The sequence below is a fragment of the Lithobates pipiens genome, unplaced genomic scaffold (assembly GCF_037356315.1).
Source record: "Lithobates pipiens isolate NorthernLeopardFrog02 unplaced genomic scaffold, aLitPip1_a1.2 Scaffold_10, whole genome shotgun sequence".
Taxonomy (NCBI): Eukaryota; Metazoa; Chordata; class Amphibia; order Anura; family Ranidae; genus Lithobates; species Lithobates pipiens.
The window spans coordinates 101888750-101901657 of record NW_027507686.1 but is presented as its reverse complement, the minus strand read 5'-3'; the positions used below and the strand labels follow the sequence as shown (position 1 = coordinate 101901657).

At 49.0% G+C, this 12908-nt stretch overlaps 5 pseudogenes; all 5 read left to right on the top strand.

Moving 5' to 3' along the window:
* Nucleotides 1-70: 70 nt before the first annotated feature.
* Nucleotides 71-189, top strand: LOC143946100 (5S ribosomal RNA; annotated as a pseudogene).
* A 101-nt stretch (nucleotides 190-290) lies between these two features.
* Nucleotides 291-409, top strand: LOC143950167 (5S ribosomal RNA; annotated as a pseudogene).
* A 6429-nt stretch (nucleotides 410-6838) lies between these two features.
* LOC143944611 (5S ribosomal RNA) lies at nucleotides 6839-6957 on the top strand (annotated as a pseudogene).
* Nucleotides 6958-7052: 95 nt separating this feature from the next.
* On the top strand, nucleotides 7053-7172 carry LOC143950466 (5S ribosomal RNA; annotated as a pseudogene).
* Nucleotides 7173-7270: 98 nt separating this feature from the next.
* Nucleotides 7271-7389, top strand: LOC143952544 (5S ribosomal RNA; annotated as a pseudogene).
* The last annotated feature ends 5519 nt before the right edge of the window (nucleotides 7390-12908 follow it).

Here is a 12908-nt window from a genome sequence, read left to right as displayed (position 1 = left end):
TTTTATCGCTTGTATCTCAAGGTGACTATCTTGGCATTTGTCAAGAGGGTTGAGAATGCCCAAAGAGATTGCCTATGGGCACATAACCCTGAAAGAACCCGATCTCCTCTGATCTCAGAAGCTAAACAGGGTTGGGCCTTGCTAGTACCTGGATTGGAGACCACCTGGGAATACTAGGTGCTGTAGGCTTCTTTTTATGTTGTTGGCCTTGACCTGTTTTTTTTTTCACTTGTTTCCCAAGGTGACCATCTTGGCGTCTGTCAAGAGGGTTGAGAGTGCCCGAAGAGATTACCTACGGCCCCATCACCCTGAAAGCACCCAATCTCGTCTGATCTCGGATGCTAAACAGTGTCGGGCCTGGTTAGTACCTGGATGGGAGACCGCCTGGGAATACCAGGTGCCATAGGCTTCTTCTTTTTTATTTTTTTTTATTTAGTAGTATGCAACATACAATGCAAAGGCAACTTCACAGAATGTGTGATACAAATAGTTACAAACAAACGATCATATTGCATGGATATCAGAGCCAATGGTAAGAAGTCCGAGGAGAATATCATGTGTACAGCTTTGCGGTCATATCAAGATGAGATTAAAGCTCCATCTCGTTGGGATCCTCTACCACTTAAAATATTATTGATACTAGCCCTGCTATCCTCGAAGAGTTTAGATATCCATAGATAGGGGAAGAGTATTGTGTAGTAGTCAAATGGGGTCGGAACATACCATTTTCTTTTCCCTTTTTTGAGTTAAGAAGGGAAATAGTAGAACTGAAAGGAGGGAGAAGGGGAAAGAGAAGATTGGGGAAGGAAATGGCAGAAAAGGAAAAGAAGGGGTAAGGGGGTGTCGTGGGTAGAGTGGATAGGATGGGGTCCCCTCCCAGGGAGCAAGAGACGCCCTCGGCTCACCAGCTCATCAGCTGTCCAACGTTTGGAACAGCGATCTCCAACGATCACCATGAGCTTACTATGTCTCGCGGAGGTATTCTTCCGAAAAGCGAAACTGGGTCCAGTAGAACCATCTGTTCCCATGCTCCTCCGTTTTATCCCCCATTGTGGCAGTCAGGTCTTCCATTCGTTCAATATCATTTACCCTTGCGAACCACTGGGTCACCATTGGAGCAGATTGCTCTTTCCACTGACTTGGGATACAGGCCCTAGCTGCATTGAGGAGATGTTTAAGTAAGGACTTATGATAACGCTTTCTCGACATAGGAGTTAGATTGAGAAGAACTGCTGCGGGATCATTGGCTAAGGAAATGTCTGTGAACTTGTGGATGAGTCTCAGGACAGGCTGCCAGAATGTTTGTAATTTAGGGCATTCCCAGAAAATGTGGAGAATGGTGCCAGCCTGTTGCCCGCAGCGACAGCAGCGGTCAGATTGACCGGGGAATATTTTGGCCAACACCACCGGTGTACGATACCAGCGTGTGATCAGCTTATATGAGATCTCCTGATATTTACTGCAGAGTTACGACTTATGGGCGAAAAAGAGTATTCTGTCCTTCTGTGGTTTGGAGAATGTAGTTTGTAAGTCCCTTTTCCATTTAGCTAGGAAGGGTGGATTCGTGGAGGATTCTGCGTCTGTCAGGATTTGGTAGGACCTAGAGAGGAAACCACGAACTGGGCCATCATCCAGGCAAAGTTCCTCGAAGGGGTGGAATTGTCTAGAGAAGAACGAATGGTTAGGTAGTGATCCGAGGAAATGGATTAGCTGTCTAGCTCTCCAGCTATCCAATGCAACAGGTACTTGCTCTAGCAGTATGGTCCCGATGGGAATCAAGCCCGTGGGTCCAAGAAATAGGGATGCTCTCAGAAGCCCTTTCGGGGCTTGCCTGGTAAAGGCCTGGTCAGACAGGCCCGGAGGGAATCTAGGATGTCCAATAATTGGGGTCATAGGAGAAGGGAAGTTAGTCAGGTGGGAAAGGTGAAAAAAACTATCCATCTCGGCGAGCGAGGGGCCAATTAACGGGTGAGTAGTCACACAGGGCTCCAATGGCCTCCCCGCCCAAGGCAGACCAGTCAGTGGAACCCGCACCATCTCCTGCTCTAGCTTGACCCATAGCTTCAGTTCCCCATGCCGGTGTCTTATCACATATGGTCCCAAATCGGATAGTGTCCGCTGTGTGCTGCGCATGCGCAGTACACAGCAACACAGATTCCGAAAATTGCCGAGCATGAACGGCGCCTGCGCACTGAGTCCAGGTTCTATCCCCACTATCCAAGTGGACATAGAGTAAGAATATAAAAGAGCCGAGCGCAGCGAGGCCGAGCCCGAAGCGTGGCGAGCGAAGCTCGCCTGCGAGGGGCCCTCTAATATTCACAACCCTATGTCCGCTTGGATGGTGGGGCTACCACCTCCACTCACCGCGCAGGCGCCGTTCGGCTTCGGAGATTTTCCAAAGCTTCGTCTGCTCCGTACTGCTCATGCGCAGTACGGCGCAGACACTATATCATGGCCGGACAGTATATGGCAGAACACCAGCACCAGTCAACCACTGGTGTCATGTGCGTCGCTGTGTAATATAGAGCAGGGTCCGGGAAGCCAATACCTCCCCGCAATTTCGGTCGCAACAGCATTGCCCTACCAATACGCATATGTTTTCCGCGCCAGAGGAACTTGATAAAGATTGAGCGAACCGCATGAAAGAAAGTCTGGGGTATTTTGATAGGTAAGGCTTGTAGTAGATACAGAAGTCGGGGCATTGCGTTCATATTACAGCGTCCGAACCATGACAGAGCTAGTGGGTCCCATCTCTTAGGGTCCCCTGTAAGCCCATAGGCTTCTTTTTATGTTGTTGGCTTTGACCTGTTTTTTTTGCTTGTTTCTCAAGGCGACCATCTTGGCGTTTGTCAAGAGGGTTGGGCGTGTCTTGAAGAGAATGCTTACGGCCACATCAACCTGAAAGCACCCGATCTCGTCTGATTTCAGAGGCTAAGCAGCGTCAGGCCTGGTTTGTACCTGGATGGGAGACTGCCTGGGAAGACCAGGTGCCATAGAAGGATCTGGTCTGGTTAGTGTCTTGATTGGGAGATCGCCTGGGAATACTGGATGCCGTAGGCTTCTTTTTATGTTGTTGGCTTTGACCTGTTTTTTTTAGCTTGTTTCCCAAGGTGACCATCTTGGCCTTTGTCAAGAGGCTTCAGAGTGCCCAAAGAGAGTGCCATCCAGATTGGGCTCTTTCTTTTTGTCAAGAGGGTTGAGAGTGCCTAAAGAGATCGCTTACAGCCGCATCACCCTGAAAGCACCCTATCTCTTCTGATTTCAGAGGCTAAGAAGGGTTGGGCCTAGTTAGTACTTGAATGGGAGACGGCCTTGGAATACTAGGTGCCGTAGTCTTCTTTTTATGTTGTTGGCGTTGACCTGTTTTTTTTCGCTTGTTTCCCAGGGTGACTATCTTGGCATTTTTCAAGAGGGATGAGAGTGCCCAAAGAGATTGCCTATGGGCACATCACCCTGAAAGCGCCCAATCTCCGCTGATCTCAGAGACTAGAAAGGGTCGCGCCTTGTTAATACCTGGATGGGAGACCGTATGGAAATACTAGGTGCGGTAGGCTTCTTTTTATGTTGTTGGCGTTGACTTGTTTTTTTTTTTTTGTTTCCCAAGGTGACCATCTTGGCGTTTGTCAAGAGGGTTGAGCGTGCCTGAAAAAGTCTACTATGGCTGCATCACCCTGAAAGAGCCAAATCTCATTTGATCTCAGAGGCTAAGCAGGGTTGGGACCTGGTTAGTACCTGGATGGGAGAACGCCTGGGATTTCTCGATGCCATAGGCTTTTTTTAAGTTGTTGGCATTGACTTATTTTTTTTTTGTTTTATTCTTTTATTAAGTATAAGTAGAACAACATAAATATAACAGTCAACCATACAGCATGACCCAGGGTCACAATTACATGGTAACAAAAAATAGGCAGCCAAATAACTCTGGGTTCTCAGAGGGGAGTCCTAGAGTTTCATGCAGAAAAGAGAGAAACCCCACCTCGGACATGTAGTACAGTATAACTAATGCAGCCCTGTTCGGACAAATGTAATCATGGAGAGCAACTGGGACCACAGCGAGTCAGCTTATCATGACCTATGTGAACCAGAGTAAAATATGAGCCGGTCGTGTCCAGAACCCTGGGGCTCTTCTGGGTCCCAAAGGCTAGTAAGGAGACAAGGCATAGTCAAAAGGGAGGACGGGGGAAGAAGAGAATGCAAAGACGGAGAGAGAGGAGGGGGGGGATGGCAGCGGGGAAAAATAGAAAAATAAAGACAAAAAGGGAGGGGGGGGGATGCCACCCAGGGCAGACATGGCCTACGTAGGTAAACGTTAGATGTTCAGTCTTTTTCTGGGATAGGGGCGCTGCTCACCTCCCGAATGTAGTCTCAAGTACCAGAAAAATACCTCCAGGGCCTCCATGTAACACTAAATGCCTCTTCAGTGTTGTGAAGGGTGGCGGTCAATTCTTCCATCCGGAGAATATGATTGACTTTGGAATACCACAGCACCTTGGATGGGGGGCTGAGGCTGCCTCCACAGTGTGGGAATGCAGGCCCGGGCGGCGTTCAGGAGTTGCATCGGGAGGGTTTTTTTGTATTTTCGAACAGGCTGTTCGGTCAAGTGTAGAAGGCACGCTACTGGGTTGTCTGCGATATCTACATTTCTAAAAGTTTTTATCGTCTCGGTCACCTCCACCCAAAAGTTCCTCAAGGCCGGGCATGCCCAGAAAATGTGTCCCATGGTCCCCGTATCTGAATTGCACCTCCAACAAACATCCGGGATCGATCTATTCATTTTATTCAGAAGGTATGGGACTCTATACCAGCGTGAGACTATCTTGTATCCTGATTCTTGATATTGGTTTGCGATGGAAGCTTTATGTACTAATGTCAGGATCTTGCCTATCTGTTGTGGGGTAAATGTGATGCCAAAGTCCCTCTCCCATTTGTGGATAAATGGTGGGGTCGACTCCTCCTCCTGACTACTTAATAGGTTGTACAGGAGGGAGAGGGTGTGTCGCACAGGTTCCTTTTTGTGACAGATGGATTCATAGGGCGTCAGGTCTCTAGGAGTGTAGGGGGCCCTTTGTATGGCCAGAAGAAAGTGATGAAGTTGATAAGCACTAAACAAGTCAAGCGGAGGGTCAGAAAGCTTGGCGACAGTTTGCGTGGTCGGGAGCCCTCCCGAGGGCCACACCTCTCCCAGACGCTGTTTCCCCACCACTGTCAACTGTCACAGTTTCTTGTTGGTAAATCCCGGTGGGAAGTCTGGATTACCTATAACCGGAGTCATTGGTGACGGCAGGGGAGCAATGTGTGTGCAGCGGAACAACCTCCGCACAACAGCCAACGTAGCTCCCACTACGGGGTGATCTCTGAGGTCTTTTGGTAGGGAGGACAGGAGCCACGGGGAGGTCAATAGGGGAATGGATCCATCCTCAATCTCCATCTCCACCCACTGCTTGTGTGGGCCATTACAATGCCAATCAACGACTCTCGCTAGCAGAGTCACTCTGTAGTATTGTCTCAGATCTGGGAGACCCAGACCCCCCTTGTCCTTTGGTCTGGCAAGCAATTGCAAACGGGCTCTGGGCGGTTTGCGCGGCCAAATAAAGTCCCGGAGCAGCACCTGCAGTTGTCTGAAAAAAATTGGGGTAACCGGATCGGTAATGTCTGGAACAAGTATAAAATCCGCTGGAGGGCCGTCATTTTGAATGCATTACAGCGCCTGAACCAGGTCAGTGTTAAAGCATGCCAGTTTCCCAAATCAGATTTCAGTCTATTCAGGAGAGGGACAAAATTAAGCGGGTACAATTGCGCCAAATACGCTGCGATGTCAACGCCCAGGTAACGTATAGATTTTTCAGCTCAGTAGAATGGAAAAGCGGAGCAGAGCCTCTTGGCCTCACCATCCGGGACCGATATATTCAATACAGCCAAAGGTGCAATTGATTTTATAGTTTGATAGGCTGCCGTATCGCCGGAGAGCCGCGAGTATATTGGGAAGCGAAATGTGTGGATTGGAGACGAAAGAAATTAGATCGTTAGCGTACGCCGCAATTTTGTGGTGTGCCGAGGGTTTGGATATGCCAGTAATATTCGGGTCATTCCGAACGTGACACATAAGTGGTTCCAGTGTCAGAATAAAAATTAGGGGAGACAGAGGGCACCCCTGCCTCGTCCCATTAGTGATGGGGAAAGAGTCCGAGCACTTTGAAAGCACCCAATCTCGTCTGATCTTGGAGGCTAAGAAGAGTCAGGCCTGGTTAGTACCTGGATGGGAGACCACCTGGGAATACCAGTTATTGTAGGCTTCTTTTTATGTTGTTGGCCTTGATTCGTTTTGTTTTTTTTTGGCTTGTTTCCCAAGGTGACCATCTTGGCATTTGTCAAGAGGGTTGAGAGTGCCCAAAGAGTTCGCTTACAGCAGCATCACCCTGAAAGAGCCCTATCTCTTCTCATCTCTGAGGCTAAGAAGGGTTTAGCCTAGTTAGTCCCTGGATGGGAGATGGCTTTGGAATACCAGGTGCCGTAGTCTTCTTTTTATGTTGTTGACATTGACCTGTTTTTTTTTCGCTTGTTTCCCAAGGTGACTATCTTGGCATTTGTCAAGAGGGTTGAGAGTGCCCAAAGAGATTGCCTATGGACACATAAGCCTGAAAGCGCCCGATCTCCTCTGATCTCAGAGGCTAAACAGGGTCGGGCCTTGCTAGTACCTGGATTGGAGACCACCTGGGAATACTAGGTGCTGAAGGCTTATTTTTATGTTGTTGGCGTTGACTTGTTTTTTTTTTTTGTTTGTTTACCAAGGTGACCATCTTGGTGTTTGTCAAGAGGGTTGAGAGTGCTTGAAGAGCTCGCCTATGGCCACATAACCCTGAAAGCACCAGATCTCGTCTGATCTCAGAGACTAAACAGGGTCGGGCCTTGTTAATACCTGGATGGGAGACCACCTGGGAATACTAGGTGCTGTAGACTTCTTCTCATGTTGTTGGCGTTGACTTGATTTTTTTGTTTGTTTCCCAAGGTGACCATATTGGCGTTAGTCAAGGTTGAGAGTGCCTGAAGAAATCTCCTACGGCCACACCACCCTAAAAGAGCCCAATCTCATCTGATCTCAGAGGCTAAGCAGGGTTGGGACCAGTTTAGTACCTGGATGGGAGACCGCCTGGGATTTCCAGATGCCGTAGGCTTCTTTTTATGTTGTGGCCGTTGACCTATTTTTTTCCGCTTGTTTCCAAGGTGACCATCTTGGTGTTTGTCAAGAGAGTTGAGAGTGCCTGAAGATATCGGCTACGGCCACATCACCCTGAATCTGTTCCATCTCGTCTGATCTTGGAGGCTAAGCAGGGTCGGGCCTGGTTAATGCCTGGATGGGAAACCGCCTGGGAATACCAGGTGTCGTAGGCTTCTTTTTTTTTTCAAATATAATTTTTTCTCCAAATAGGGGAAGACGGTCCCCCGAGTACATAATGCAACAGAGAAATACAGAGCAAAAAGCAGCTGAACAATACTTGATACAGGTATATTCGCAACTGTGAGTCTGCCTTCCATCAATCACAATGATTCGAGGCACGGATAAAGATACCAGGGTCACACAAACCCCAGGTCCCTCCGGCATAATCCATCCAGAGGGGGGTGTGGGGCCGTCATTCCCAATTTTCCACTCTTTCCAAAAGAGAGAGGGGGTAGAGGGGGTGAGAGATAGGGGAGGAAGGCAGAAAAGAGAAGGGTTGAAAGATCAGAAAAGGAGAAGAGGGGACGAGACACGATGGCAGCCACTGTCCAAGGGGCCAGTCAAGGAAAGCTCAGAGCACTAAGGCGATAGCAGGCGACATCCTTCCAGCGAGAATATAAAGGTATTCCAGATGTCTCAGGTTTGTTTAAAAAATTCTTGTATACCTTGTGATGTGAGGATCAAGTCCTCCATTTTTTTTAATGTCCTCTATTTTCCTAAGCCAGTGAGTAATGAAAGGGGGGGAACATTTTTTCCAATAGAGAGGGATGCAGGATTTCGCCGCATTTATCACATGCCGTAAAATAGATTTTTTTGTACTTCTTAATGGGAATCTGTGAATGGTGCAAGAGAAAGAATGCAGCCTCTTCCTGGATGGAGAAGTCTGTGAATTTTTGTGTTATGCATCGGATCTCTGTCCAGAAGTCCACCAAGCTGAGGCAGGACCAAAAAATGTGCAGCAACGTGCCCTCTTCTTCTCCACACCTCCAGCATATGTTCGAGGAAGAGGAGAAACATTTCTGCAGCTTTGATGGTGTCAAATACCACCTGGTGAGAAGTTTAAAATTCGTCTCCTGTATCTTCATGCACAGCGACATTTTGAGAGCCAAAGTGATAATGCGTTGTCTCTGTGCTGGGGAAAATTAGCAATTAAGGTCCTTTTCCCAGTTGGACAGACAGGTTAAGTGTGGGTAATCTGTTTGAGAGAGAATGTGGGCCAAAGGGCCTTCGCTCCTGCATAGAGTCTCAAACTCCGTCTGAGGGTGGGCGAACGTTTGAGGATTGGGGATGGAATGGAGAAAATGATGTCGTTGCGCCGCTCTCCAAAAAGCCAGTTGGAAAAGCCCTGTCGGATCTGTTAGGGTTGAGAAAGAAGGCCATTTTCCATCAATGACGAATTTAGACGCATTGTCTAGGTTGGAATTTCTAAGTGGGTCCCCAGTTCAAAGGTTGGATGGCCACGTATAGGGAATAGGGGGGAAGTCAAAGACGTGAGTGTGTTTTGGGTCGCGATCAGGTGACTGACTTTCAACTAAGCCCCTATAGTGGGATGTGACATAAATTCTGTGGGTAAATACTTATAGCACCACATGGCGATTCTTAGCGGAATTCGGGAGTGAGCTTAGAAAGTTTGTTTCGATTCCAGTCCAATACACGGCCCAGATGGGAGGCCAGGTAGTAGCGTCGCAAGTTAGGGAGAACCAACCCTCCCTGTTGTTTAGACAATGTCAGCTGTGACCGCTTAAGTCTGGGATTTTTGTGAGCCCAGTTAAATTGAGCGAGCAAGGATTGAGCTTGCTTAAAAAACAGGACTGGAATCTGGATCAGGAGAGCTTGGAAAAGATAAGTAAATTTAGGGAGTATGTTCATTTTAATGAGATTGCATCTGCTGAACCAGGAATGGAGGCCAGAATGCCACCCGTGAAGCAAACTGCGGATCTTAGTGACAAGGGGTGGGGGGAAGTTCAACATAAACGTACGCGCGATGTCCGGTGGAATGTAAGTACGTGAGTATATCTTACTTATCCATGCCAGCATCCGTTCACTCAGACCTATATGGCAAAGGACCGAGAACATTAATATCCATTTGACCCGATCAAAAGCCTTCTCGGCATCAGTACTCATGAAAAGACAAGGGGTCCCAGATGACTTTGCTTTACGGATCAGGGTAAGCACCTTAGTGGTGTTGTCCCTATCTTCCCTGGTGGGAATAAAACCTAACTGGTCAATATGTATAAGGGACTACAAGTGATGTGCCAATCACGTGGCGAGGAGTTAGAGAATAGTTTTAGGACCGAATTTTGGAGGGAAATGGGTCTGTAGCTCCCACATAGGCCCGGGTCTTTGCCCTCCTTAGGTATCAACGAGATGTGGGCTCTAAGGGTATCCTCAGGAAAATCCCCATTTGAGCTCAGAGTATTAAATAAATTCACCAAGCGCAGGCCGAGAATAGGGAGGAAGGTCTTAAAGTATTGTGCGGTATATCCGTCAGGGCCCGGAGCCTTACCCACCTTCGGAGGTCCCACGGCCGTCTGGACTTCTTCCAGTGTGATCGGGTCCTCCAAGTACTCCCGTGATTCCGATGAGAGGGTTGGTAGACCAGAACCGGTTACATATCTGTCTATATTGTCCTGTCCAGACCCTGAATCGGGCAAGTTGTAGAGATCAGAGTAACATTTTTCAAAGACTTCAACTATTTGGGTTGGGGTAGAGGCCCTCTGGCCATTCTCATCTATCAACTGTGGTATGTAAGAGCCAGATTTCAACTCCTTTACCGACCTGGCTAAGATTTTTCTGCATTTGTCCTCTGACTCCTACGTCAGTTTACGACTAAACTGGAGTGCCGCTTTCGCTTTATAATGGAGTAGGACAGCAATATGGGTATGGAGTATCCCCAATTCAATCTCTAAGGTACGTAAGGGGGTATGTTTATGTTTTGCTTCCACAGAGGCAAGTTCACGAAACAGATTAGCAAGCTGTTCCTGATAAGTACCCTGCGGAGTACTGACTTGTGAGCCTCCCAAATTATCCCCGGGTCACAGTCCTGCTTTAGTTTTCTTGGAAATAAAGGTCCAATTCCCTGGTCACATCTGCTAAAACTTCCGGTATCTGGATGAGGCTCTCATTAAGGTGCCAGAATAGAGACCTAGGTGAGGGGTAGGGAGCGAGGAGCAAGAGGCAGAAGTGTCAACCGATGGCGAAAGGGGACATTAAAGTCCCCACCTAATATCAATTGGCCCTCCCGAAAGTCACATAATCTGTGCAGGGTAGTTCTGAGGAACGTGTCTTGGTGATCATTGGGAGCGTACACAGTGGCAAATGTAAAAAGGCGCTCTCCAATGTGGCCCCTAAGAAAAATATATTGGCCCCCAGGGTCCACCAGAGAATCCTGGAGAACCCAGGGGAGCCTGCTAGAGATCAGAATGGAGAGGAGGGGTTAGTAGAGTGGTAGACCTTAGGGAAGGATCTCGACCATAGAAAGGGGAGGCTAGTATTTTTAAAATGTGTTTCTTGTATAAAGGCCACATCAGTACAGGATGTGTTCAGTTTTCCCAGGAGGATCCACCGTTTTTCAGGGGAGTTCAGTCCCTTAACGTTTAGAGAGGTGACCTTGACTGAGTCTCCCATCACTCCTCGGGGAGGGGGAGGGGGACGTCAGAGAAAAGCAAAGAAAGTTGAACCAAGGTAGGTTTTGGGTAGGTAATGCATGGCGGGAACTAAGGGGGAGAAAGGAAGGGCAAATGGAAGGAAAGGTAAAGGGAAAAAGAGGCCGGGCACCTCAACCCCAGGGGGAGAGGGAAATTAAGGGTTGTCCGCACTCAACAGTACAGGAAGGGTATACTAAAACAGCACAATTATGCTATAGCGCTTACCAGATGTACACTGGGTTTAAAGCGCTGTCCTACTTGGGTTATTGGGTAGACAGGTCGGAGAGGGAGCCCCCGAATCCTAGTCCCCCCAGTCCCGGCAGTGGTAAATGTCACGTCTGATACCGGTATGCAAATAAAAGACAATCAGTAACATCAAAGAAACAAAAAACAATAGTATAACCAAAACAGAGGTAGAGCATATAACTGTCAGCACTGAGGGGTCTCCTCGGCTCGCCCTAAACATAGGCATGCACGAGGGAGCCCGTCACAACAGAAAAGGCATCACAGAATGGGATCCACCACCCCCCGTCCCATACCCCTAAAGTACATGCAGTCCCCGAACAAATGCATTTCTCCCTTTGGCAGATTGTCCTCTCCTTACCCCCTCTCCCCCGTCCACGCCCCGGGGGGAAAAGGGGCAGGGAAGGTGGGAAAGGGGGAGTGGAAGGGGGGAAAGGGGGAGTGGAAGGGGGAAAGGGGGAGGGAAAGGAGGGAAGGGAAGGGTGGGAAGGGGGGGAAGGGAGGGGGGAAACAGGGGAGAGGGGACAAACATGCAGAAATGTCAAGTCCTTTAGCGCACTCCCACCAGCAAACACCCGGACCCCATAAATTTCAACTCCTCCCCTCCATGGTCACCACATCAAGATGAAAGAGGAGCAGCCCTGGTCGGTGCATGGAAAATCCGGCAGGCAAGGGGCTGGGGCCACCATCCCTCCATCCAACGGGAGACTTCACCCGAGCAGCAGTCCTGGGGCCCGCCAATTAGTGTCTCTCCTGCATCGCCATCGGGGGCTGTGTAGAGCATCCAGAGGGAGGCTGGGACCGCCCAAACAGTAAGGGGTAAATCCTCCAGGGCGGTCCAGAGTCACCCTGGAGGGAAGCAGTGTCTCGTACCAATAGGCTCAATAAATAAGTCATCCAGGGTCCCCGAAAGCTGCAGAAGGCAATGTCGGCAAAAAGTAGGTGGGAGCCAGAGGGGGGGACAAGGGGCGCATCCAGGGGGAGGGGACACATATGCGGGAATGTCAAGCCCTTCCAGTACAGCGCATTAGGTATCACTCAGACCCCCCAAAGTGCAACTCCCCCATCTAAGGTGAAGACTCCAGAAGGGAAGATGAGCCGCCCTGGTCTGTACATGAAAGAACCTGCTGCCAAGGGGTTGGGGCCATCATCCCTTCCTCCAATGGGAGATGCCACCGGAATGAAAGCCCCGTGTCCTGTCAAGTGGTGCCCCTCTGACAATGTCGTTGTGGTATATGTGGAGCATCCAGGGAGAGGCAGGGACCACCCAAACAGTGAGGGGTAAAGCCTCCAAGGGGGACCGGTGTCAGACAGGAGGATAGCGGTGTCTTGTACAAGTTGGTTAATTAGACAAGTCATCCAGTGTGTTCCTGTGAGCAGCGGAAAGAAAGTTCGGTAAGGATTATGAATGGGTGGGGGCCAGGGAGTGCATAAAACTGCCACCAGATGACCGGGGCAGAGAGGGCAAGGGGATGAAACTCAGATCTGGTAGGTGGGGGCGGGGGTGAGGAGTGTCCCTCATATTACTCACGTTGGCCATACCTTGAAGCTGAGCGCTCTGCATACCCAGGACGTTCTTCTGTATAATCTAGCCTATCTGTATACATTAGCCTGTCTTTTGTACACATTAGTCGGTCCTCTGTATACACTAGTCTGTCTGTATACACTAGTGTATACAGATAAGCTAGATTATACAGAAGAACGTCCTGGGTATGCAGAGATGGAGGCTAGGGTATACAGAGAGAGAGGCTAGAGTATGCATACTTGCTAGTGTATACAGACGGACTAGTGTATACAGAAGA